The sequence below is a fragment of the Bactrocera dorsalis genome, chromosome 3 (genome assembly GCF_023373825.1).
Source record: "Bactrocera dorsalis isolate Fly_Bdor chromosome 3, ASM2337382v1, whole genome shotgun sequence".
NCBI lineage: Eukaryota > Metazoa > Arthropoda > Insecta > Diptera > Tephritidae > Bactrocera > Bactrocera dorsalis.
Genome location: NC_064305.1, coordinates 68,510,700 through 68,535,714, shown reverse-complemented (window position 1 = coordinate 68,535,714; position 25,015 = coordinate 68,510,700). Strand labels below are relative to the sequence as shown.

The window sequence follows — 25,015 nt, the reverse complement described above, 5'->3', positions numbered from 1 at the left end:
ATCTTGATACAACTTGGTATGCGGGTGTCGTCGTACAAAAAAAAAATACGATTTCATGAATGGGTGTAATCGGACCACTGCGGCGTCCACTACGTTCACCTTCCGAAGCTTCGGTGCTTTTTACACCAAGTCTAAACTTAGCAAACCAATCCTTGATGGTTGATTTTCCTGTGGAAGCTCGTCATCAAGCCAAATTTTCAACTGTTTTTTCCCTTCAAAAAGCTATGTTTTATCAGCACGAGGAATTTCTTTTTACCTTCACTCAAAATGATATAACTCACAAACTGATGTTCCAGCAATATATAATATAAGTCAGGCCGGGGACTTTTCAATTGACTTATCACAACTACAGTAGGTTAAACTATGGTTTCGACGTTAGTAAACAACAGCTCCATACAATCACTTAGAACCGATATAAAAAAGTGACTTGAAACTTCTGGGAAAAACAAGCAATCTACAAGTCATGTTGCTAACTTAAACTGTCCACCTTCAACCAAAAAAAAAAACAAAAACCGATCGGTAAATATTGCAAAAAATAGAGAGAAGCTCAAACATACCCACTTTTCAGCCGCTTATAAGCGCACACATTGTATCTAATGGACTTTAAATACAGTCTTCGATATGAATGTAAGATATCACAATCAGTACTCATGTGTCTACTTATATCTAGTACATTTAAGAAGGAGAGTAAAAGAGCACATTCTGGCGTCTAGTTAATCCAGTTCACTGTACCCATTTTATTTCGCGGCAATTGGTCAACAAATGTTGTAACCAGTTGTTGGTGGACTCTTCTCTTCGATTCTGGTTGCCTCCATTTCTATGTATCAATGTACAGTGTGTTTCAAAAGTATGTGTCTCATGAATGAAAAAATAATAACAGTAACCAGGGTTGCCTCACATTTTTATTTTACGCGATTAAATTAAATGAGTAAAAAGTCTCTTTTTGAAAATAAGCACCTAATCTCTATTTTAAGTTAGTAGATTTTGGTAGTAATAGTTTTCGTTCTGATTTCGTACCCAGCCAGTTCAAATCCGCTCTCAGTTATCAGATTATTGATATAATTTATTTACAAGTGTGCGTTACTTTCGTACCTGCTTGGAACTCTCATGTCCTTAGTATTAGAAACACATGAAAGCTATTTTAGATACTAGTATATAGAGTTTTTTAGGTTGGGATGAGTTGACGCTAGACAACAATATTTGCAAGTATGAACATAGAAGAATGATGCCACCTTAGTTCATATCGCGAGTGCGCGCTACCCCCTAAACATCAGACTTATTTGATTAATATGGCGGGCTTTACTACTAATATTCTCTTTTTTCGTTTTTTAAGACTTTATGAGAGTTGTGGGATCTTGAAAGGATATAAATCTTTGGATCGCATATACTAAACTAAATCTCGATTCGAAATGTAATGAATATTAACGGAGTGGAGGTCTTCCTCTTCCTTTGCGTCTCCCGCCGGGTACTGCGTCGAATACTCTCAGAGCCGGACAGTTTTCATTCATTCGGACGACATGACCTAGTCAGCGTAGTTTCTTCATTCGCTGAATTAAGTGAATGTCGTCTTATATCTCGCCTCGTCAGATGTTGTCATCGTCCATGCTTCTGCAATGAATGAATATTAACGGAGTGGAGGTTTTCGTCTTCCTCTGCGTCTCCCGGCGGGTACTGCGTCGAATACTCTCAGAGCCGAACTGTTTTCATTCATTCGGACGACATGACCTAGTCAGCGTAGTTTCTTCATTCGCTGAATTAAGTCAATGTCGTCTTATATCTTGCCTCGTTAGATGTTGTCATCGTCCATGCTTCTGGAGAGGACTTCGAGAGAAGATTTTACTTCTTAATTGCCTACTACCTATAGGGTGGGCCATCTAACGTTTTAATTTTGAATCATCTATATTTCGACATTGGAAACGTCAAATACCATACGGAAAGTGACAGATATTCAGTGAAAAGTCTAAACGAAATGGGTCGCTATTCACTATTCTACAGTTCGCAAATTGGGCAGAAGATCGTTTGACCGAGGATGGTCAATTTTACCGAAAAATCATCTTTTCGGACGAGGCTCATTTCTACCTCGATGGTTACGTTAACAAGCAGAATTGTCGCATTTGGGGCACAGAAAACCCGCACGTAATCGTCGAGAAGCCAATGCACCCAGCACGAATCACTGTATGGTGCGGATTTTGGTCTGGTGGAATCATCAGCCCATTTTTCTTCGAAAATGAAGAAGGAACCGTAACCATCAATGGTGAGCGATATCGCGCAATGTTAACCGAATTTTTCTTCAAGCAAATTGAAGAGGAAGACTTGGACAACATTTGGTTCCAGCAGGACGGCGCTACGTGCCATACAGCAAACGCTACACTTAATCTTTTACGCCCTATCTTCGAAATTTAAAATTTTATATGGCCCACCCTATATTATGCGTTGGACTTCGAAGTACACGTTGTTGTTGTTTTAAAGCTAGTTCCAAGATATATGACATTTTCTACGACTTCGCAGTTATGACTGTCAACAGTGACGCTTGAGCCAAGTCGCGAGTGTGACGACTGTTTATTTGATGACAGGAGAATTTCATCATCTGCCCCCGTCGTTTTGTTATTCTTCTTGGTCGGGCAATGGAACGTCCTCTCCATCCTCATCGATACTGAGGACTGATAATTGATCGGGATATCAACTTGAGTTGATAGTCTGAAAATCTCCAAAAAATTTTCAGCTCGTCTTTTCCAAGAAGTCGTCAAATAACGGATTTAATTAAGAAATAACAAATAAAGTGTCAAAAGGCATCTTCGGTCTCGAAAATCCGTGGGTAGATCTCCAACTTTTTCTGTGTAACTGACATATCTGCTAATGAAATGTATACATTTTTCACCCAAAATTAGACTGCAGTGTACACATCTTTATGAAACACACTGTACCTGTGTATTCGCAAACTCGTTTATTTGTCAAGTTATTTGGCTGGACACTGCCCCTTTTTGCCGTTGATATATGTATGCTTATTATTGTTGGATTGTTGCTTTCATTTTGTTAAATTTCATCTCGTTTATTTGTCACAACCGCGAACGCACACACCACAAACTCAGTAAACACACAAAAACATACAAGCACTTAAACTAAACTGAATCTTTATTGCGATCTCTATTTTTAGCCGCGTCTAATAAACAATCAACTATTTTTAGACCGAAATGCGACCACGAACAACTGACCGAGCGACCAAGCGACCGATCGACCACCCGTTTAATGCCATGGCCCACGGGCAACACGTCGGTGCATTCACATGCACACACAGAGCGTCGGCATGCGACACAAACGAACGTCGAGATGCGGTGGACAAACACAATTTGTTAGCTTGCGCTGCTGATATGTATCCGTATTGTGCGACATTGGCATTCTTGTTGCGCTTAAACCAATTCAATCCTATTTTAATGGCGTTAGTGATGCTCAGCCAGCGTTGAGATTCTCTAGAGCTCTACTTTATGTTATACTATTAAGAGGGTTTCGGTTTTATCAATTTTATTGTGCATAGTAAAAATAAAATTATTTTAAGGTAGAGAAGTTGAGTCGGATCGGTGCTTCCCCCTTCTCGTGTGTTCTACTACTGCATAGCAGGACTTCGCGTCAATTTGGGCAGCACTGAGTTACCATCGTTTCATCGTTTCATGCGATGCCACAAGCTCCTTTTGGCCTAAGATCGATCGTGCGCCTTCAAAAAGGCAAGCTTTTCCCTAGTTATGGGTGTTCTAACAGGCATTTGCCATATCTGCGTCCATACTGTAAGGTGAACGCCAGCTACAGTAACTGTATAGAAGAAAATAGGGTTGAATCAACTCAGTATTTCCTTCTTGTTAGTCCGAGTTTGCGAGATCAAGACTTGAAACACATGTGAGATCAAGCTTTCAGATGTCCCACCGAATTGGTGAGAAAAGAAATTACACGCCTGAGGAAAGTTTTATTGGAAACAAGTCGCTTTGCTAATCTATAAGTTCGAAGTACAGGAGTTTTGTCTTTATGACATCGAAAAAGAGCACTTAGTACCAAGTGCAATATTTGGATCAGCCATTATAAAGGGTGATTTTTTAAGAGCTTAAGAGATAACTTTTTTTAAAAAAAAACGCATAAAATTTGCAAAATCTCATCGGTTCTTTATTTGAAACGTTAGATTGGTTCATGACATTTACTTTTTGAAGATAATTTCATTTAAATGTTGACCGCGGCTGCGTCTTAGGTGGTCCATTCGGAAAGTCCAATTTTGGGCAACTTTTTCGAGCATTTCGGCCGGAATAGCCCGAATTTCTTCGGAAATGTTGTCTTCCAAAGCTGGAATAGTTGCTGGCTTATTTCTGTAGACTTTAGACTTGACGTAGCCCCACAAAAAATAGTCTAAAGGCGTTAAATCGCTTGATCTTGGTGGCCAACTTACGGGTCCATTTCTTGAGATGAATTGTTGTCCGAAGTTTTCCCTCAAAATGGCCATAGAATCGCGAGCTGTGTGGCATGTAGCGCCATCTTGTTGAAACCACATGTCAACCAAGTTCAGTTCTTCCATTTTTGGCAACAAAAAGTTTGTTAGCATCGAACGATAGCGATCGCCATTCACCGTAACGTTGCGTCCAACAGCATCTTTGAAAAAATACGGTCCAATGATTCCACCAGCGTACAAACCACACCAAACAGTGCATTTTTCGGGATGCATGGGCAGTTCTTGAACGGCTTCTGGTTGCTCTTCACCCCAAATGCGGCAATTTTGCTTATTTACGTAGCCATTCAACCAGAAATGAGCCTCATCGCTGAACAAAATTTGTCGATAAAAAAGCGGATTTTCTGCCAACTTTTCTAGGGCCCATTCACTGAAAATTCGACGTTGTGGCAGATCGTTCGGCTTCAGTTCTTGCACGAGCTGTATTTTATACGGTTTTACACCAAGATCTTTGCGTAAAATCTTCCATGTGGTCGAATAACACAAACCCAATTGCTGCGAACGGCGACGAATCGACATTTCACGGTCTTCAGCCACACTCTCAGAAACAGACGCAATATTCTCTTCTGTACGCACTGTACGCATTCGTGTGGTTGGTTTAATGTCCAATAAAGTAAACTGAGTGCGAAACTTGGTCACAATCGCATTAATTGTTTGCTCACTTGGTCGATTATGTAGACCATAAATCGGACGTAAAGCGCGAAACACATTTCGAACCGAACACTGATTTTGGTAATAAAATTCAATGATTTGCAAGCGTTGCTCGTTAGTAAGTCTATTCATGATGAAATGTCAAAGCATACTGAGCATCTTTCTCTTTGACACCATGTCTGAAATCCCACGTGATCTGTCAAATACTAATGCATGAAAATCCTAACCTCAAAAAAATCACCCGTTATTTAACCTCTTCTAATCCTAAAGTAGAAAAGTTATGTGAAGGCTTTAACAACGACTGTATATTAGCTTTGGTTAAAAGAATCTGCTATAAACCAAGTAAAATTCGATGATATTCGTCTGACTTTTTCAATATGTGCAATACGAAATGTTCGACGGGAACTAGACATACTTAAGCTCGCCGATTCGTGAAAAATACACGACGTACTTAGAAGTACAATACCCGAAAACCCGAAATGAGTTTAAGGCAAAAACGGTTAAATCTGATAGACTAGCATTTCAGCTCTGACGGCTTCAGTACTGCTTATGGTAGACTTACTGGACGGGTGTATCGATGTCTACTCTTTTACGTAATTCAAAATAAGTGTGAATCTTTGGCGAAATTTTGGATCATCACGCGCGATTTTAAGTGGAACTTTTCCATGATAGAAATCCACGCTTTTTTAACGATGAATTTCGAGGTACGAACGTTGTTAGAATTTTATTTGTTAATCCCTTGGAACCTTTAGACTTTACAGGTTTTGGATTTTGACCTCATATACGACTAAATGGTACTCACATTGTCGACTCATTCGTTCATATTAGGCACGTGGAATTTGACCAAAGTTACAATTAATGTTTTTATACCCTGAACAAACTAACTGAAGTTTTCCAAGAAGTTTATAACAACCAGAGGAATACGTCGAAGACCATAGAAAAAAATATGTATAAATGATCAGCATGTTGAGTTGAGTCGATGCCCGTCCGTTTTCCCAACTACATATTATACGTGAAATTGTACCTCAGTTATGGAGATATCGATCTGTAATTTTACACAAGTCTTTTTTCTTCCCAAGAAGTTGCTCATTTGTCGGAACCACCGCTGTTAACTTTCGGGCTTATACGCGTAAATCCACGGTTCAACCCTGTCACGGTGTTTCGAAGCACCGCTATTGTGTTTGGTTAACATTTCTCTCGGCCAATTGAGACGAACCGTTTAACGGCCGATTGACAAATTGTATAGGATCCAACGGGAACAAATTCTTTTCCAACGTACCAACTATTGTGGGCAAAAATTAGTAAGATATTTAAATTTAACTTTTGCACGAAAACCCATTAGTCGAAATATTTTTTTATAGATTGGTATGAATCCCAGTGACGGCTATGCCAAATGTCACATCAAAATAATAATTAGTGTTTAGTATGCGCTTCTCTTTCTGAAGTGCATTCGGCGATTTTTACGATAAGTGAAATTATTCGACAAAGAAGTTCCATTAAATTTGGTGTGCGGAATCAAATTTCTGTTTGAAAAAGCCTTCGGTGATAATTGTTTGTCACGAGGGAGTGATTTTGATTGATACAAATTTTTTAAAGAGGGTCGAGAACGCATTGACGACTAACTACGTTCAAGATGGTCATCAACATCAACTGATGATCAACTCATCAATAAAGAAAAACAAATTAGTGCTTGAGAATCGACAATTAACAGTCAGAAATCTTACTGGCATCGTTTGACCAGTGAAAACAGTGTCACAGTAACGTCTGCGAAAACAATACTATCATTTCATGAAACGTATTATTACTGGTGATGAGCATTGGACCTATGCTTACGAACCGGAAACAGACGATCAAAAGGCCGAATATCGTGGAAAAGATGAGACAAAGCCGAAAAGTCACGCAAAACAGTTAAAAAATCAAGGTTATTTTGACAGTTTTCTTCAATTATCGAGGTGTGCTGTACTCCGAATTCCTTCCGACCGGCAAAACCGTAAACAAGTAGTACTATTTGAGTGTTGTGCCTCGTTTACGCGAAGCTATTCCTGAAAAGTTCTAAGTTTTTCCACCACGATAATGCACCGACTGCTTAAGGGAAACAGTTTTGAGTCAATTGAAGACCTTAAACGTGAATCGCTACTCGCATTGAAGGCTATTCCAGAAATTGACTTTAACAACTGTTTCGAGTATTGGCAAACACGTTAGCACAAGTGAATTGGGGCCAAGGAGGATTACAGAGATTTTAAAGAATAAATTAAGAATTTTAAAATTGTGAAAAATTGTTTACTATTTTTTGCTCATAGTGGTATATTTATATGTATAAAATCAAATCCTCGACTATTTTAAATATTTCACATTTCATATTAATTTAATGCGCATATGTTAAAAAGTGAGCGCATATTTTGTGCGCTTTCTACACCGTGAATAACTATTACACGCATAATCATGGAATTATGAGGTACTGAACCGGTTTCTATGACCCTATTACAAGCTGAAATAAAATAAAATAATTTTATTAACACAAAAAAAAACAAAGAGTAGACGAACAGAGAGCGGAAAGCTCAAAAAAATTAAAAGTAGACACAAGTAAAGGGAAAGCAATTAAACATAAATAAAAAAGTGCGCTATTTGAGAAAAATTTCTGCACGCTTTTCACCAGTACAGCACTTTTCCCACTGTCCGTATCGAGGCTACTACACTTTTATGGCGTACTTTTACATAATTAAGCTGGATAACGGTCATGCCGCTGTTAAATGGTTAAGGTACGCTCTTCGTTGAGTATACCAAGCTGCGAGCAGCACGACCACGATCGCCCGGTGCGATGAAAGTTAAGCCTTCACCTTGAACTCGAAGCAGCGCTGCGGAATTTTGCTGGCGAATGGCAATGAAGTGCTCATAAAATGGAGTTGCGGTAAGTTAAGCGCTGTGATTATAGCCCTGCCAACGGACAGCATAAAAAAAGACTTACGCACTTACATACATATGGATATACTATACATACATACATATGCACGTAGAAATACATAAATGCTTACATGGTTAGTAGGTGTATAGTAGATGCCAACGCATCAGGCTTCGGTGAGCGCTACCTATTGCAATAAATTTTTAAAACAAATGTTCGAAAAATAACAATAAAAACAAAAAACAAGTACAAAACGTCAACTTCGGCTGCATCGCAGTGATAGCATCCTTCACAAAAATGATATAAAAACATCTTTTACTTGATTTTGAGCGGTCAGTTTATATATATATGCTATAGGTATATGTATATGCTATAGGTGTTCGATCCGAAAAGTATATTCGATATTTGCAGTTTGCCTTGCAATAGTCTGTGCCAAATTTGGTGAAGATATCTTATCAAATAAAAGTATTTTTTATACAAGTACTTGATGAGAATCGGTCAGTTTGTATGGCAACTATATGCTACAGTGGTCCGATATGAACAATTTTTTCGGAGAATATACGGTTACTTTGGAAAACAATTTATGCCAAATTTCGTGAGAATATCTTCTCAAATAAAAAACTTTTCCAAACAAAAACTTCATTTTGGTCGGTCAGTTTGTATGGCAACTATATGCTATAGTAATTCAATGTCGGCGATTCCACCAAATGAGCAGCTTTTGGGTAAAAAAAGCACGCATGCAAAATTTCAGCACGATAACACAAGAACCGAGGCCTAGTTCGCGCATATCCACCACCTTTCCTACTGGTGTTACAAACTTCGTAGCAAACTTAATATACCCTGTTCGGCGTATTATAAAAGTACTAACCAGGGAACATGAGAATAAAGTGGAATGTAAAGTATCCACATCCACAAATACATACGCACAAAACCCTGCAGTGGACACTGGCGAGCGCCGAAGCTCAGTGGCCCGCCCATAGAACTGGCCAAACTTGAAACGAACCAAAAAAAAAAAAAATTAATGGCAATCAAAGCCATAATGAAAGTCTAAAAATAGTTCAAACGATTATAAATAAAAACTGCAACAACAACAAAGCTAAGCAGCAAAGAAGGAACTCCACACACACGAAGCGTAGAGATCGATTGCAGAAGCTACATATGTACATGTAAAAATAAAGCAGCGGGCGAGCTAGGATATCAAAGCAACACAAGCAGAAGAAGAATAAACTTGTATAAACATGGGCGACAACAACAACAATGCGAGCAACAACTACGAAATACCCGAAGCAGCAAGGAAATGCATAAAATGGCTAAAGTATTTACATACAAACACATAAGCAAGTCTGTATATAAGAGTGCGTGCATGCTTGTGTGTGTGTACAATGCAACTGGCGACATCCAGCGGCGACCTTGATAAGCATAAGGTAAAGGCGGCAGCTAAAGTGGTGCGTGCTGGTGGAAAGCTAACAATTACGAACGTTGTTGTGCTTATTGTTGTTGCTGTAGCGCACGTAACGACGACTGCGTTGCTGTCGTTGGCATTGGCAATAACACACGAGAATGGCAACAACAATACACAACATTAGTAACCATGACAGCAGCTGAAGGGCCGAGTGGGAATACGAGTACATACATACATACGTATGTAGATATGTATATATGTATATAATTTTTTGTACATATTTATACATATATATACATATGCGTGTAAATAATGTAACAATTTGCAGCTCCTACAAAAACGTCTGTTGGGGTGGCAGGAGCGCTCAGTTCTCTGCTTACCAACCGCTCTCTGCACTAGTTACGCTCTGAAAATTTCGAAGTTCACAAATTGGAGAAGAGCGTTTACAACACGCGTTAGGGTACCACGACGAATTGCATCGTGACGTAACGGAATGTCATCATAGGCAACTGAAGACGCTTTATCGAGAGATTGTCACCTCAACCGCTGGTCGGGAGGGATCGAACCGAGACTAAACAGTGCAATCTAAGATCTTTTAATTGATCCCAAAAATAAAGGAATTTCACTCCCGAAAAATTCATTGTGATAAAAAAAAAACTATTTTTCGGATCCCGGTTCTACAATATGAAAATAACATGTGTATAAAATAACTCTACTACAGGTATAATGACTCCTAGAATTTTTGAGCACAAAATCTGAAAAAGTTTGACAGAAGTACATTGATGAGAGATTTATAAATTTAACTGAAACAGACCCTAATTTATAACGGGACAGTGAGTTTCATCGATCGGTACATGCGCTGTCGCAAAAGCCTTCAGGCCTAAGATCAATGTCAAAAGATCTAGTGATCTCTTTGCCCTCAGTTAGTCTAGTCTCTCCCTAGTTGTGAGGCTTTTAACGGTCATTGCCTTATTGGCGTCCACGCAATAAGGCTGGGAATCCTACCAGACACCATCTGTAGAAGCTGTATGAAAGAAGGTGGAAACAACTCAACACTTCCTTCTTGAACGCGTTGGAGAGGTCAAGACTTAAGCACTTGGGTGTGGATACCTTCGGACATCCCACAAAGCTGGCAGGAATGGAGATTAAACACCTGTGCAAATTTATATTGGCTACTAAGCGTTTTGCTAATTTATAATTCGAATACAGGAGTTCTTCTTTTTATGGCATCACAAACGACTACATAAAGTAGTCCCCGTGCGATATTTGATCAGCCATCTAACTTAAGATATAAGTTTTAAGTTGGGTTCCAACTACACATAGAATTAGATCAAAAGTTCATCATCTAACAAAAATATACTCGGAAGTTCAAGGCAAGCGAGAACCAACTCGAAAGGAAATACGCTTTTCTACAATACCAATACCATTTAGGTGTTGCTTCAGAGAGATTGAAAAGCACAATTTTTCGAAAGTCTCCTTTCTCCCTTTGGTGGGCAGATAATTTCACGTTTTGACCGGTCGATTGACCTCCAAGACCTTTTCCTGCCAATCCTGCATCTATTCAGGTTTGGATCAAAACATCACGTGTGTCGCCAATTCAATGTTGAAATGCTCGAAAAAGTAAACGAAAATTAGACATCATCGGCTACGTCTCATCTAATCTTCAAAAAATAAGTGCCAAAGAATGTTCCTTCGTATGATAATAAACATTCACCATTAAATTTGAAGTTTCTGTTTTTTTCTTTAAAAAAGTACGGAACCTCGAGATGGATCACCCTTTATGATCAAATAAAAAATACGCGATGTTTGCCATGAGATGGCCTTCAAAACTCTCTTTTCTTCAAGAGAAATTTTCAGCACATCCGCTTTCGATGATTTCTAACTTTTAATTCGTTTCAAACTGCTCTACAGTACAGAATTCAATTCGCCTACAAAAGTCAAACTCATGTGGAGCAGCAATTAAATGAAATTATGCTCTTACTTGCCGATAGAGAGCTGTATCTCAAGCTCAAGTGTTTACATTCTCAAAACAGTTCCGAATTAACCATATTAACTAAGAAAAGGTGAAGGTATGTCACTTGAAAAAATCAACAAGTGGTTCTGCTAGTGTGGTGAATTTGTGGTTTATTGTGAGAGATATAGAGCGCGCGCGGATTTTCGAAAAGCAGCGTTAACTAAACTCTGAAGAGCACGTGTCACTTACGGCTGTCAAATATGCGAAATGGTGAATAAAGCAAACAAAAAAAGATGTATTTTCATGAACCACCCCCCGCAGTGCAATTTTTTCGACAAAGTTTGTGTGTTTTGCTCACACTTGCTCTTCGCTCTCTACAAATTTCATGCTCCGCAATATATTTCAGGAAACTGCTGTGGTGAATTTTAAAGGTGTAAATATGTCAAAGCCAGTATGTGTGTGTTATTGCGTTTTTTTATTTTGCTGTTAAAATTCGTTAGCGGTAGCTTTTGGCGTCCACTTGTGCGCTCCACTCGCCCACAATGAGTGAACTGCAACAATATTGTGGGAGAGCGATGACTGGCTAGCTGACGAACTGTGGCTGGCCCAGGGCAGTTAACACTCCGTGCTGAGAGAATTTACAAAACACTTTGTTGTTATAATTTGCAAAAGTTGTTGTTGCTTGCTTGCGTGACGCATAACTGAATGTGTCTAGAACGCTTTCGTTAAGCTCATTTAACGCTGTGGAATTTTTAATTGTTTTGTATTACTCTCTCGCTTTATCATACTTTTTTATTACTTTATGTGCACTTTCGTCGACTCATTAAACTATTTAAGAACACTTTGTTACGCTGCGCTTATTTTGAATAGAAATTAAACACACTTCGACCACAAAATAATGAGCGTATCGGTTACAAGCGGCTGGGGTTCAGGAGGCAGGGGATCAAAACGACGACTGTGTGATCATAATTTATTGCATTTGGAATGTTTAAGGAAAAAAAATTATTTCAGGTTAGGTAAGAGACTAAAATACCTAAAATGTTATAGCTTCATATGTCCAGTTGAACTGGTGAGGATCATCTAAGCAGATTTCTGATGAGTCTAAGAGGTTTTATGGAGTCATTATGATACAACGATACGAGTTTTTCTGATTTCGCAGAGAACTGTCCTTAGCAGTAGAAGTGTGCCAACTACGCGTCTTGCGGATGAACTGTAGAATCTAACCTAACTTATGCCAAATTGATAGTCTCACCTCCCAAAATCGGTATTATAAGATGGAATTTTCATAAAAAGTTACAAATACGAACATGATTGATTGATGCCAAGTTTACAATAAAACATCCATCTCTTTTTTAGCAGTTTGACGTTAATAAAGACAAGATCTTGCTCTTTCCAAAGCTGATAAAACATTAGCTAACAAAGGTTGATCACTTTTAGTACATTCCGATTGATCTTTGTCTGACCTTGAGCTCTGATTAAACTGTCGTTAAACTCATAACAACTTCTTCGAACTACCACTGAATGTGGATCTTTAACATTGGATCATCGAAAAGGATGAAGTATTTGAAAAAATTAATTGTCGATGACTCGACCTTATTTGACCTTGAACTCTGACTAAATTGTCGTTAAACTCATAGCAACTCTTCAATTACTTCGAACTCCCTAAAAGTCACCCCATTGAGTGTTAACATCCACCCGGATCCATCGAAAAGAATGGGGATTAGAAGAGATAAATTGTCGATGACTCGACCTTATTTGACCTTGAACTCTGACTAAATTGTCGTTAAACTCATAGCAACTGCGGATCCATCGAATAGGGTGGAGATTAGAAAAGATTAATTGTCGATGATTCGACCTTATCTGATCTTAAGCTCTGATTAAACTGTCTTTAAACTCATAGCAACTCTTCAACTTTTTCGAACTCCCCAATAGTTACCGTAACATTCAAAACTGAGGGACTAAACAGGCGGACACATAGACGAAAATCGACTCAGTTCGTTAAGTTGATCATTTATATGTACACTATTGAGGGTCTTCAAAGTTTTCTTCGGAGTTCCACAAACTTTGTAGCAAATATAATATACCTAGTCCACGTATAACCAGGGCAACTCTCTTTCAAACGAAATTTAACAAACAGTTTTAGTGAAAATATGATTAATATAAATAGTTACGACACTACGAGGGCTGCTATATATATTTCTGGCCTAGGCAACACTAAGTGTTGCCAGGTGCAATCTGACATTTCCAATGGGAAGTTTGACATTTTGACAAAACAGCAATCGACCGTGTGGGTCTTCCAAGACGAGCCAAATCCAACGAAAGTTGTTCGTAGAAGAAGCACTTCGAAGCAAATGGTCGCCTGTTTCTTCGGCAAAACTGGTCATGTGGCGACTGTTCCGCTTGAGCAGCGTAGTACGGTCAATTCTGAGTGGTACACCACCATTTGTTTGCCTGAAGTCTTCGGAGAAATTCGAAAAACGAACAAGAGAAGACGAATCGTTGTGCACCATGACAATGCGAGCTCTCACACATCGGCTCAAGCCAGGGCTTTTTGACCGCCCAAAACGTCGAATTGATGGGTCATCCGCCGTACAGCCCTGACTTGGCACCCAATGACTTCTTTTTATTCCCACACATCAAGAAAATAATGCGTGGTCAACGATTTTCGTCGCCAGAAGATGCTGTTGAAGCATTCAAAAACCATGTTTTGGAGGTGTCTCAATTGGAGTGGAAAAAGTGCTTCGAAAATTGGTTTGAGCGCATGCAAAAGTGTATAAATCTTGATGGAGAATATTTTTAAAAACAATAAAACCATTTTCGTTGATAAATATTCCTATTTTCATTATTAGGCCAGAAATATATATAGCAGCCCTCGTATTTATGTTATCACATAAAACATTAATAGTCATTTCCACCATATATAACATACTTAACCATACATACATATTACATACTAGACAAAGTGGAGAAATGAGACCTGTGGGAAAATCAGTAGCTAGATCGCTTTACAAATTTTTAATGTTTGTCTACGAGTATGTTTTAAATCAATGTATGCGTGTATTTCTATGTCTCTTGTTTGGTATGGAGTGTCAGGTAAACATTTGTATGTAAAGGGTGATCCATTTCGAGCTTCTTTAAATTTCATATTTAATGGGAAATGATTGTTATCATTCGAAAGAATAATCTTTGACCGCGGCTACGATGTCAGATAGTCCATCCGTTGAGTCAAATTTTCGATGGCTCGTTCCAGCCTTTTAATTGGTAACTGGCGAATGACACGCGCGCTGTTTTACTCAAAGGCCCGAATCGAAGCGGAAATGTCCGCATAGACTTTAGACTTTACAAATCCCCACAGGAAAAAGTCTTACAGGCCGGCCGATTAGCCACCAAGATCGTGAAATTATCTGCTCAGAAGAGTTCTCTCAATAAATCCATTGATTTATGCGATATTGGGGAAGAGGCGCATCAAATAGTCGGTTATCATGGCGCGATAACGGTCGCCATTGACGGTTACGTTCTCATAGACATCATTTTTGAAGAAATATGAACCAATTACTCCACCGGCCCACAAACTGCACCAAACCAATGTTTTTTCTGAATTAAATTTCAGCTCTTGAAAATCTTCAGGTTGCCATTCGTCCCAAATACGACAATTTTGCTTGTTTACAAACCCATTGAGCTAGAAATGAGCCTCATAACTGAACAAAATTTGACTCGAAAACGTCGGATCTTCTTGGTACTTTTCAAGAGCCCTTAGAGCGAAGCAATCTCGTTTGGGAAGGACGAGCGACTTCAGTTCTTGTAAAAGCTGTTTTTTTGTATGCTTTTAATTTAAGATCTCGACGTAAAATGCGCGAAGTCATTCCATACGTCAATCCGAGTTGCTGAGAACAGCGCCGAATCGAGCTTCCACGGCCTTCGTGTACACTCTCAGCTACGACTGCTATATTTTCTTCACAGCGTACTGGACGTGGTATATTCGGTCGAATATTATCCCAGTAATAAATAGTGGGTCTCAAAATGGGTAATGGTGAATAACATTACAGCTTGACAAGACTCAAGTGTGAACTATCAAAAAAAAAGTACATTGAAAAAAACCACCTCGTCTTGAATCACCCGTTTTGTACATACATAAGTGTTACAAATATGGATTACAACAGCAATAGTTCAAACATTAGTTATGCGAGTTAAAACCGGATATATGTATATAGTTACAAGTATACATATAGATGTACATACATATATATGTATATATTTAATAAGTAATAAACAAATTTTGTAAAATTAGAGCTCTGTGTTAATTGATCATGTTGAGATTGATTGGTAAGAGGAGATTTGATTCAAACAGATCTTATATCTTATACACAGGAAACACTTCGAACGAAAATACAGTTAAGCTTAGATAACTTATAAAAAGTTATATAATGATTTCTACAATTTGGACGTACCAACTTATCTTTCATCTAATGAATAATGTCACCTATTTTACTAAAGACCCACTCGCTTGTTATCCTCGATTCATTATCCCGTCAGAACCAGATGCGATTCCCAAACTGCCACATGTCTGTCTACCGAACCAGAACAGGAAAAACGGAAGTATCTAAAAACAATACAAACAATGAAATTCCCATTTTCAAGACAGGTCAACCGGATGGGCATACGTAACGATGATAAATGCAGAAAGTGCCAGTCACTAGAGAGACTCTGAAACACCTCGTTATCTAGAACTCGGCCTAGATATCTAGGAACTTCGCAGTTCAAGGGACTAGATAAAGCATCAAAATCAGATGTCAAGTCGCTCTTACGGTTCGCAACAAGCGTTGTTGTCCTGTATGATAAATATGTACTTCAGCTCATATTAAACTGCACCTCCATCCGACATTACTAAGGACCACTAAGCCTATGTACTAATTATCTGGAGATCTCACAGACTTGATGATGTAAACATGTACGATATAAAATAAGGTAGATTTCGGATCGCCGTCCTTAAAAGTACGTTCACTTCTTAGTGGCTTCAATAAGAAAAGAAATTCGGGAGACCTAAACCGGCCCCTCTGATTATTTTGAAACCATCGCAGAAGGATTGTTAATGTTCCGAGTTAATCCTACTATACAGAATATTAAAATATTATACTCGGTTTTTGTGGAAAGAAAAGCAGAAAAAACATTAACTTTCTAGCTTCGCGAACAACAGTATAATTTTGAGCCATACTTTACAAAAAGTCGCCCTTTATTTTAGCGTAAGTAGGTGCCTTTCATATTTCGGGATTTGGCAACGCTAATATTGCAGTCTGGCAACTCACAACTTTAACTCAAAGTTTGACATTTTTGATATTATACGAATACTCAGCACATTTTGACGTTTGTAATGTTTACAGTAACTTAAAATATTCTTCCTGACCAAAAAATGGAATTAAGTCTCGAACATTTTCGCGCGATTATTTTTAACTATTTTCGAGGTGGATTAACTAGTTAACGATGCCTAGATGAACTTAATTCAATTTTCGACGATAAAAATTCATGAAGGACCAGTGTTTATCGATGACAGGTTGAATTCCATCGAAGTCGTACACTACTCCACCGACCATCACTCCAAGACGAACTACAAGAAGGTCGCCCAAAATCAGTTCTTGTAATAACGGAATATATTGTTGCCGTGCGTAAACTGATATTGCAAAATCATCATGTGTCCTATCGTTAGACTGAGACAACTATGGGTATTAGTGGAACTAGCTTAAATTCAATAATGAACTCTTTCAAATTCTGCCACCAAGTACAGACACGAAGGATATTAAAACGATCTCCTAAATATTTCACTAATACGCATACTACATAGTGTATGCATTTCTTAAGAAACGCCTAAAGTGCCAGAAAAATTAATAAATTCCACTTCTGGTCTTCGCCGGCGCAGCTACAATACACTTACTGGACACTTTAAGCGCTTATAATGTGCCACAGATTTGCTCAGTGCAAAATGAAATTAAGCTCACCGGCTGATGGCGGTTCGAAACCGCCGCCAACCTGTGAGCGCCGAATCAGTAGAGGTCACAATGTAGACAGCGCTTACAATTGGTCTTCTCATTTAATAGTGTGGTGCAGCAGAACCGATATACAGATGTACATATATATACAAGAATTTATATATTGTAAATATGTTGGGGAAAGTCTCCTCAATTTTCTGCTTTATCCGCGCACATTTGCTCATCATTTCTGTGTCTGCGCTGCCGCTTTGCTCACACGCTGCCTCAATGAACGCGTTCGGCCAATACGCTCGAGGGCGAAAATGCAAACATTTAAATTATCTCGCTTTGAATTATTTTTCTACGCTCAGTTTCGCATTCGATAACCGATCCACACCGGTTTGCGCTACTTTATTAGTTGCTGGAGCATCCTCTGCTAGGCACCTGTGAGAGTACGATGTACGAAAAATGATACTAAAGTGGATAAATAACATGTCTGCTTGTATAAACATGGATCGAAGCACTTTACATACATACAAACACACATACATGCATACGTATATTAATACATGAAAATCTAGTCAGATTTATCGACTGAGATATCAGCAAATAATCATTACTTCTTGCGTTTTCATTCACAACTGTTTAAACTGTTATATATTTATGTATGTGTGTATGGTTAATAATATATTTATATACACACACATACACTCTCACATTTACATAAATATATGTTCACTACGTATGTATCTGCAACCTGCAGCACTCATTACAACGCAAGCAGCTAAATGGCAGATTCACGTGCTGCCAAGCGTAAGCCAACAACAACAGCAAGTAAATATATAGTGTATATATACATAGGTATACACGTTCATACATAAATGTACATGCATGCGAGCGCAGCACCTCTCCGTCCATGACATTCAATCTTCATAACATCAAGTCGACATTTAAAAGCTCAACACTGTGACCGGTTCGGAAAGCAAGTGGCTCACACTGCAGGGTGTTTGAACTATGACAAGGTCACTCAAAGCGTCATTATGAACTGCAAGCATACACACACCTACCCATGCATACACATATGCTTATTTATAATATTAATTTACTATTTCTAGCGAGATAATATTTATTTATTGAATTGTGTTTATGCATTTTGCTAACAAGTCGCGTTTTGCCTTAAAACTCGTACTGCTGCAAGTGTCAGTGTTTGTGTGTGAGCGCATAGCACAAAGAGTTAATAGGAGGAAGAATTATGGTTCATAAATATACTAGAATTTAAAATGTGTCAATAACGCATATGTTGGATAATTAAGTAAACAGTTGAAAGTGTTTAACGAAATGGGAAAAACAAACTAAAAAAATTGCTAAGAAAAGTTGTTCACCTAAATAGAAATTTAACTCGGAATTGAGATATAAAAATAGAGTCAAAATTTAAAAGCGAAAAATATGAAAAAAAGTTAATAATTTTGACTTCCAAATTAAAAAGTTTGCATACAACAATTGAATTTTGATAGTGCAGTTTTCAACAAGTCAATTGAAAAATCCCCGGCCTACCATAGTAACCCACATTTTTTTTAGCAAGATACATAGGCTGCTATATATATCTCTGACGTAGGCAACGCTAAGTGTTGCCAGGTGCAATCTGACATTTCCATTGGAAAATTTGACATTTTTTAGCATAACATCACTCAGAACGTTTTGTCATTTAATCGTGAATTGTTTTATTTACAGGGAATTAAAAAATTCATCTCGGCCAAAAAATGGAATTAACTCGTGAACATTTTCGTGCGATCATTTTTCACAACTTTCGATGTGGATTATCACGACAAGAGTGCATCGATGAACTAAAATCTTTGTATGGCTATGAAGCACCATCCTATAGCACTGTGAAAAACTGGTACAACGAATTCAATCGTGGCCGACGCTCGCTCAAAGTCGAATTCCGTGAAGGTCGTCCAAAAACAGCCGTTGTGCCAGAAAACATCGATGCCGTACGTGAACTGATAATGCAAGACCGTCATGTAACATACCTTCAGATAGAGGCATGCCTATGCATTTCTCCCACCAGCATACATTCGATATTGCATGAACACCTGGCCGTAAAAAAGGTTTGTTCTCGTTGGATTCCGCACAATTTGACAATCGCTCAAAAAAAGGCTCGTGTGGATTGGTGTAAAGAAATGCTGAAAAAATACGATCGCGGTGCTTCAAAAGACGTTTATAAGATCGTCACAGATGACGAATCATGGATCTATGCGTATGAGCCCGAAACAAAACAGCAATCGACCGTGTGGGTCTTCCAAGACGAGCCAAATCCAACGAAAAAAAGGAAAAAAAAAAAACATTTTCATTGATAAATATGCATATTTTCATTATCAGGCCAGAAATATATATAGCAGCCCTCGTACGTTTTTTTTTTTATTCAACACAGTTCTCTTCAAGAGTAATACACTGGTTATAGCGCCTCTCCAACTTTTCGTTACTATTTTTTGTAGCACGATTTTTCTTTTGCTTCAAAATAGGCCTCAGTTTCGGTGGTCATTTCTTCATTCGACGAAAATATCGTCCCAGCGAGCATTATTTTGAACTGATCTGAGAACACGAAATAGTCAGTTTGGAGAATATAGTGGTTGCGAAAGCAATTCGAAACTCAACTCATGGATTTTTGTGATCGTTTCCACTGACTTGTGACGCAGTACATTGTCTTGGTGAAACAGCACTTTCTTATTTTTTTCAAATGCGGCCATTTTTTGGCGATTTCGTTCTTCAAATGGTTCAATAACGCCATGTAATAATTGCTGTTGATTTTCCTTCCTTTTTCAAAGTAGAAAATAAAATTTATTCCATGCGCATCCCAAAATACAGATGCCATAACATTGCCAGCCGACTCTTGCGTTTACGGTCATCCAAAATTATTTTTTGAACTCATTTCACCTCGTCTAAACTTAGCATACCAATCCTTGATGGTTGATGGTTTCTGGTACTCTGCTTGAACCCAAAAGCTTGGCTTTTTCTTGTACAATAATCCACGTCAAAATATATGAAGATTTCTCGTCGAATAGGAAATTAAGAGCATGACTTTATCGTTCAGTTAGTATGGAAGCTATATCCTATATCCAATTTCGGTGGTTTGAACAAAAAACAGCTTCCTGAGGGAAAACTATAAACCATAAACAAATCTCAGTCGTTTATGCGAGAAAGCAAATTTTGTTCGGTAAGAACATGAGGTACCAACATGTCAAGCTTCAAAATTAATCTATCGATTTGTTATTCGACGACTTGCATCGACCAACGTCTTTATTTAGCCATATCGGATTGAAGAGTATTTCCTTTTTAAGGTTATTTACGGATATAATATTTGGCTCTGTGTACTGTACAGTCTCCGACGTTCCATTATGGGTTTTACAAACATCAAGCGATAAAAATCCCAAAACGAGTGTCAAAAAGTTAATGACGGGCTTTTTCGACAGACAAAGAAGGGAGTATGAATTAAAGGCACACAGTTTTTGGTCCCCACGATCGTTATAAAAATAAAAAACCAGGACATTTTTATCATCATATAATCCCATACATAAAAAATAGATTATTTTCATACTAATTTCGGCACGAAAAGCAACAAACTCTTCGAGACCTTCGTATGATTGAGCAGCCCTATTAAGTACACTGACTTGTTATAGCATTCAGTGCGTCTCTCTTACTTCAACATCGGAAATGAGCTTCTATAAAATACCGTTGTTTTATTTCAAATAAAAATCTAGCAACATAGTTTAGCAGCTGAGTAATTAAAAGTGTATTAAATTGTTGATAGTAAAATTTTTTGTCTACAAAATTTTTTTATTATTTATTAAGACATATGTATCATACATATACAAACTTATTTACTGATAAATTTCGACTGCGAGATAGAACAATTCAACGAAAAAAATATTGTAAATATGATAAAACGTCTGGAATAAAACTTTTGCGCAAATATTTGACAGACACACCTCCACCCATATCCACCATACTGTACTATGTGTGGCACATTATACGTATGTTTGCATAAAAATAATGTATTTGCCCCTCTTCGCACCGTTGCGTCGTGCTGATTATATAACCAATAATTATTCAAATACTCCACATAATGGTCTCGGCGCCTAGTTTCCGGGAACACTGCGCATTTAAAATTGAATAATTAAAAGGCAACACATACAACATTTTACAAATTAAAATAAGGCTTAAATATTCCATTACTGAGAGTGCTTACTGTTTCTATCGAAAAATCCGAAGCATTGTTGCGATGGTCTCGAGAATTCCTACAAAAAAAGCGAAGATTTTACTTCGAAGATGAGCACTGCTCACAAATGATCATCGAAAACTCACTTGTGAACTATAATCCCACCTGATCAATCAGTTCGAAATGGAAAAGGAGGTTTCTCTTCGAAAGAAAGGGCCTCCTTAAAGCTCATTTGGGAGCAGTAGGACGTCTGAAATCCAGTATTTACTCCAGTTTGTCCCACAAAAATTGAGTTTGCGACGGATCTCCCTGGGCGGCATTGTGAAATTAAGGGTATTTGTAAAATGTACTATATTCGAAAAGACAAGAGAAATATGTATATTCCGATATTTTAACTTTTAAGACAAAACTTAACCCTTTCAAACCGAAAAGCAATCGGTACAGCAAAATAACAAAATTAAAACCCCATTTTCTTCAGAAGGATCTATGGAGATGAAACATACACGTCTCATCAGCAAACACTAAGCGGAACATATTCTTCTTCTTCTTTATTGGCATATTCCAGTCGTTCTTCCTGGTCTTTGCAACGGAGTAGATCTTCCTCTTCCTCTGCCTCCCCAAGCGAGTACTGCGTCGAATACTGTGAGAGCTGGAGTGTTTTCATCCATTCGGACGACATGACCAACGTATCTTTGAGACAACGGTCGATTAATTCAACCTACATGATGAAACATCCCCAAATGGGTTGAGGCTGATCGACTTCACTGATCCCCGAAATATGGTTATCTCTAGTACTAGATTCAAGCATAGGAAATTTTTATGCTATCTGGCTGCCTCGCAATCAAAAAGCCACCAACCAGATGGATCTTGTTGTGATAGACGGAAGATAGGTATACAACGTTTTAGATGTGCGTACGCTCCGAGGTCCTAACATTGAACAAAATAGTTGTAGGGAAGATACGTTTCCTTCTCTATGCCGCAAAATACGCACATACCAACAAATAAAACTAACGGGACATATAGGTCTCATAAAACAACCGATTGTTCACAAATAATTAGCAAAATATGCGAGCACTGTCACTTTCAGAAGAGAATTGAATGGTTTAGATGTACTTTTACTGCGCAAAAATTATTTTGAACCGTTATCTCAATCTCAAAATACCAGACGAGACATATTTAAAAAAATATAATACGTAGCCTCCATTTGTTGTGAGATAACTTCTGTCGGCAGATTTTTATCTGTCGATTGGCTGCCAAGATCGCGTGATATTACCTCTTCACCGTGAGATATTTACCTATGGGAATATGTAAAGTCTAAATTCTATGCAGACAATCCCGCTTCAGTCGAAATGTTCGAACGAGTCATCGAAAATTGGACTCAAACGGTGAACCATTCGAACCCAATAGGTGCGAAAGTGTTAATATTGAGCCTCGACCGGGAGAGTTATTATTTTAAGAATCCAGCAGTAAACCCTGAGTAAGCGGAAGGCAAAGAAGTATATGGTCCAAGGTACAAAAATAAGCTTAGAACCCGCAAAGAGTTATCTAAATATAAGCATTTAACTGGGAATTTGACTGACTGCGATGAATACTTCAAAGAAACTTCTATTTTCAATATTCTAGAAAACTGTGACGGGCTTTAAACTCATATTTAGTTTGTGTTTTTAGACGAGTGGTTTTCAATGATGCAATACTTTTTTCGGGAATGGTCTTTTTGACAGTTGTTACCTGATTTATACTGAGTTTGGTTTACCGTTTCATAATAAATAGACTTACTCGAGAACAACGTTTGCAATTGGGGAAAATATGTTATCAAAATAATGTTTCACATGACGCATCGCACGCTAGGTCCAATACTCAGCCGACATAATCGCCCAAGAGAGTCGAAAATTCGAAGACCCAAATGTATTCATCCGCCATCGCGCGCGACATTTGCAGAAAATTGAAGCCGAACGACCAATTTGATAGGATTATTTTCAAAAGATACCTTTCTTCGGCGATTAAGCTTATATTTGGTCGAAATATGATAACTCACAAGCCATTGGTCCATACTTCTTCAAAAATGATACTGGCCATAAGTTACAGTCAATGGAGAATGTTATAGGACCATGATTAATGAGTTTTTCGTATCTGATCTGAAGGAAATTGATGTGGATGACCTTTGGTTAAAGCAAAACGGCGCTGCATGCTATACAGCCATCGAGCAAGTAATTTATTAAAGGAAACTTTTGGTTTGCGCATTATCTCGCGTCGTGAGCCTGTCACGTGGCCTGCAAGATCACGTGATTGACTATGTTTGGTGGAGTTATTTGAAGTCGTATATCTATGCAAATAAACAGATAAGCCAGAGATGACTGACATCTTTGAACATAATATTTGGCGCGTTCTTGCTGACATACCGACTCAATCGCTGAAAAAGTGGTCGAAAGTTGGACCTCTCGTCGAAAGTTTTTTTGAGTTCATCGCGGTGGTCACTTGCCCGAAATTTGCTAAAGAAATTAATTCGCGGAAAAGACGGGCACAGAATTGGATTTGATGAATAAAATTGGTATAAAAGCCTGTTCTTACGTTAATTACGGTATTCCTTCTCTAGAAACGGCCCTCTTTTTGCTTCGAGATCAAAACCAATGTATTTAGTGCTTCACATTTCGATTTATGCCACGCAGAACTGGAAGTTCTATTACAAGTAAACATACATACATACAGATAGCTATAGAAATAACTTTGTAAAAGCTGTTGGATACTTGATTGTTGGCGCACCAATTCACCTGCCGCTCCAGCCTAGATGCGCACAAGTGATTTAGAAACTGGCTTAAACGTGCATAAAATTGTTAAATCAGCACACAACAACCACTTACAGACCAACTACATACAACAAATAACAAAACTCAACAAAAATATGTAGTCGTCACAGCGATCACTAGCAACAACAATGACAATACAGAAATGTCATTACGCCTCGTACCCATACTCATATTCGTACTCGTTTAACTGAAAAACGAAATAAAAATCAGTTTAATGACGGCAGCGTCAGCAATAAAGCAATAACAAATACAACAAACTATAAAAAATACGAGTAATAAAGTTGACAACAAGTGGTCTTGTTGGCGTTAGCTGCCGCAAACAGCTACTTGAGCACTTAGCACAGCGGCGAGAGGTTCAGTGAAGTGCCGTAGACGCGCATGCGCAGAACCCATAATACGAAAACATTGCCAATTGACAATAAAATGACGGCAGTGATGCTGATGATAATGATGGTGCTACTTTTGCTAGTGAAGAAGCAATGTTGTGGAGGCTGATGAGAGCTAGCGGTGGCACATCATAGCTGCAATCGCCTAGAAAGGTGCAAGTAGCAAGCAGTAGATTTATAACAAACGAGTGCATAAAAGTGGACTTTGGATAGCCAGTATGTAGATAGGTACACACATACAAATAAACACAGATAAGCCA

At 38.3% G+C, this 25,015-nt stretch overlaps 1 protein-coding gene across 16 annotated transcripts in view; it reads right to left on the bottom strand.

Annotated features, from left to right (window-relative positions):
* The window catches only part of LOC105228884 (myocyte-specific enhancer factor 2), a 231,304-nt gene that overhangs the window by 203,216 nt on the left and 3,073 nt on the right, over positions 1–25,015 (bottom strand). The gene's annotated exons all lie outside the window — the stretch shown is intronic.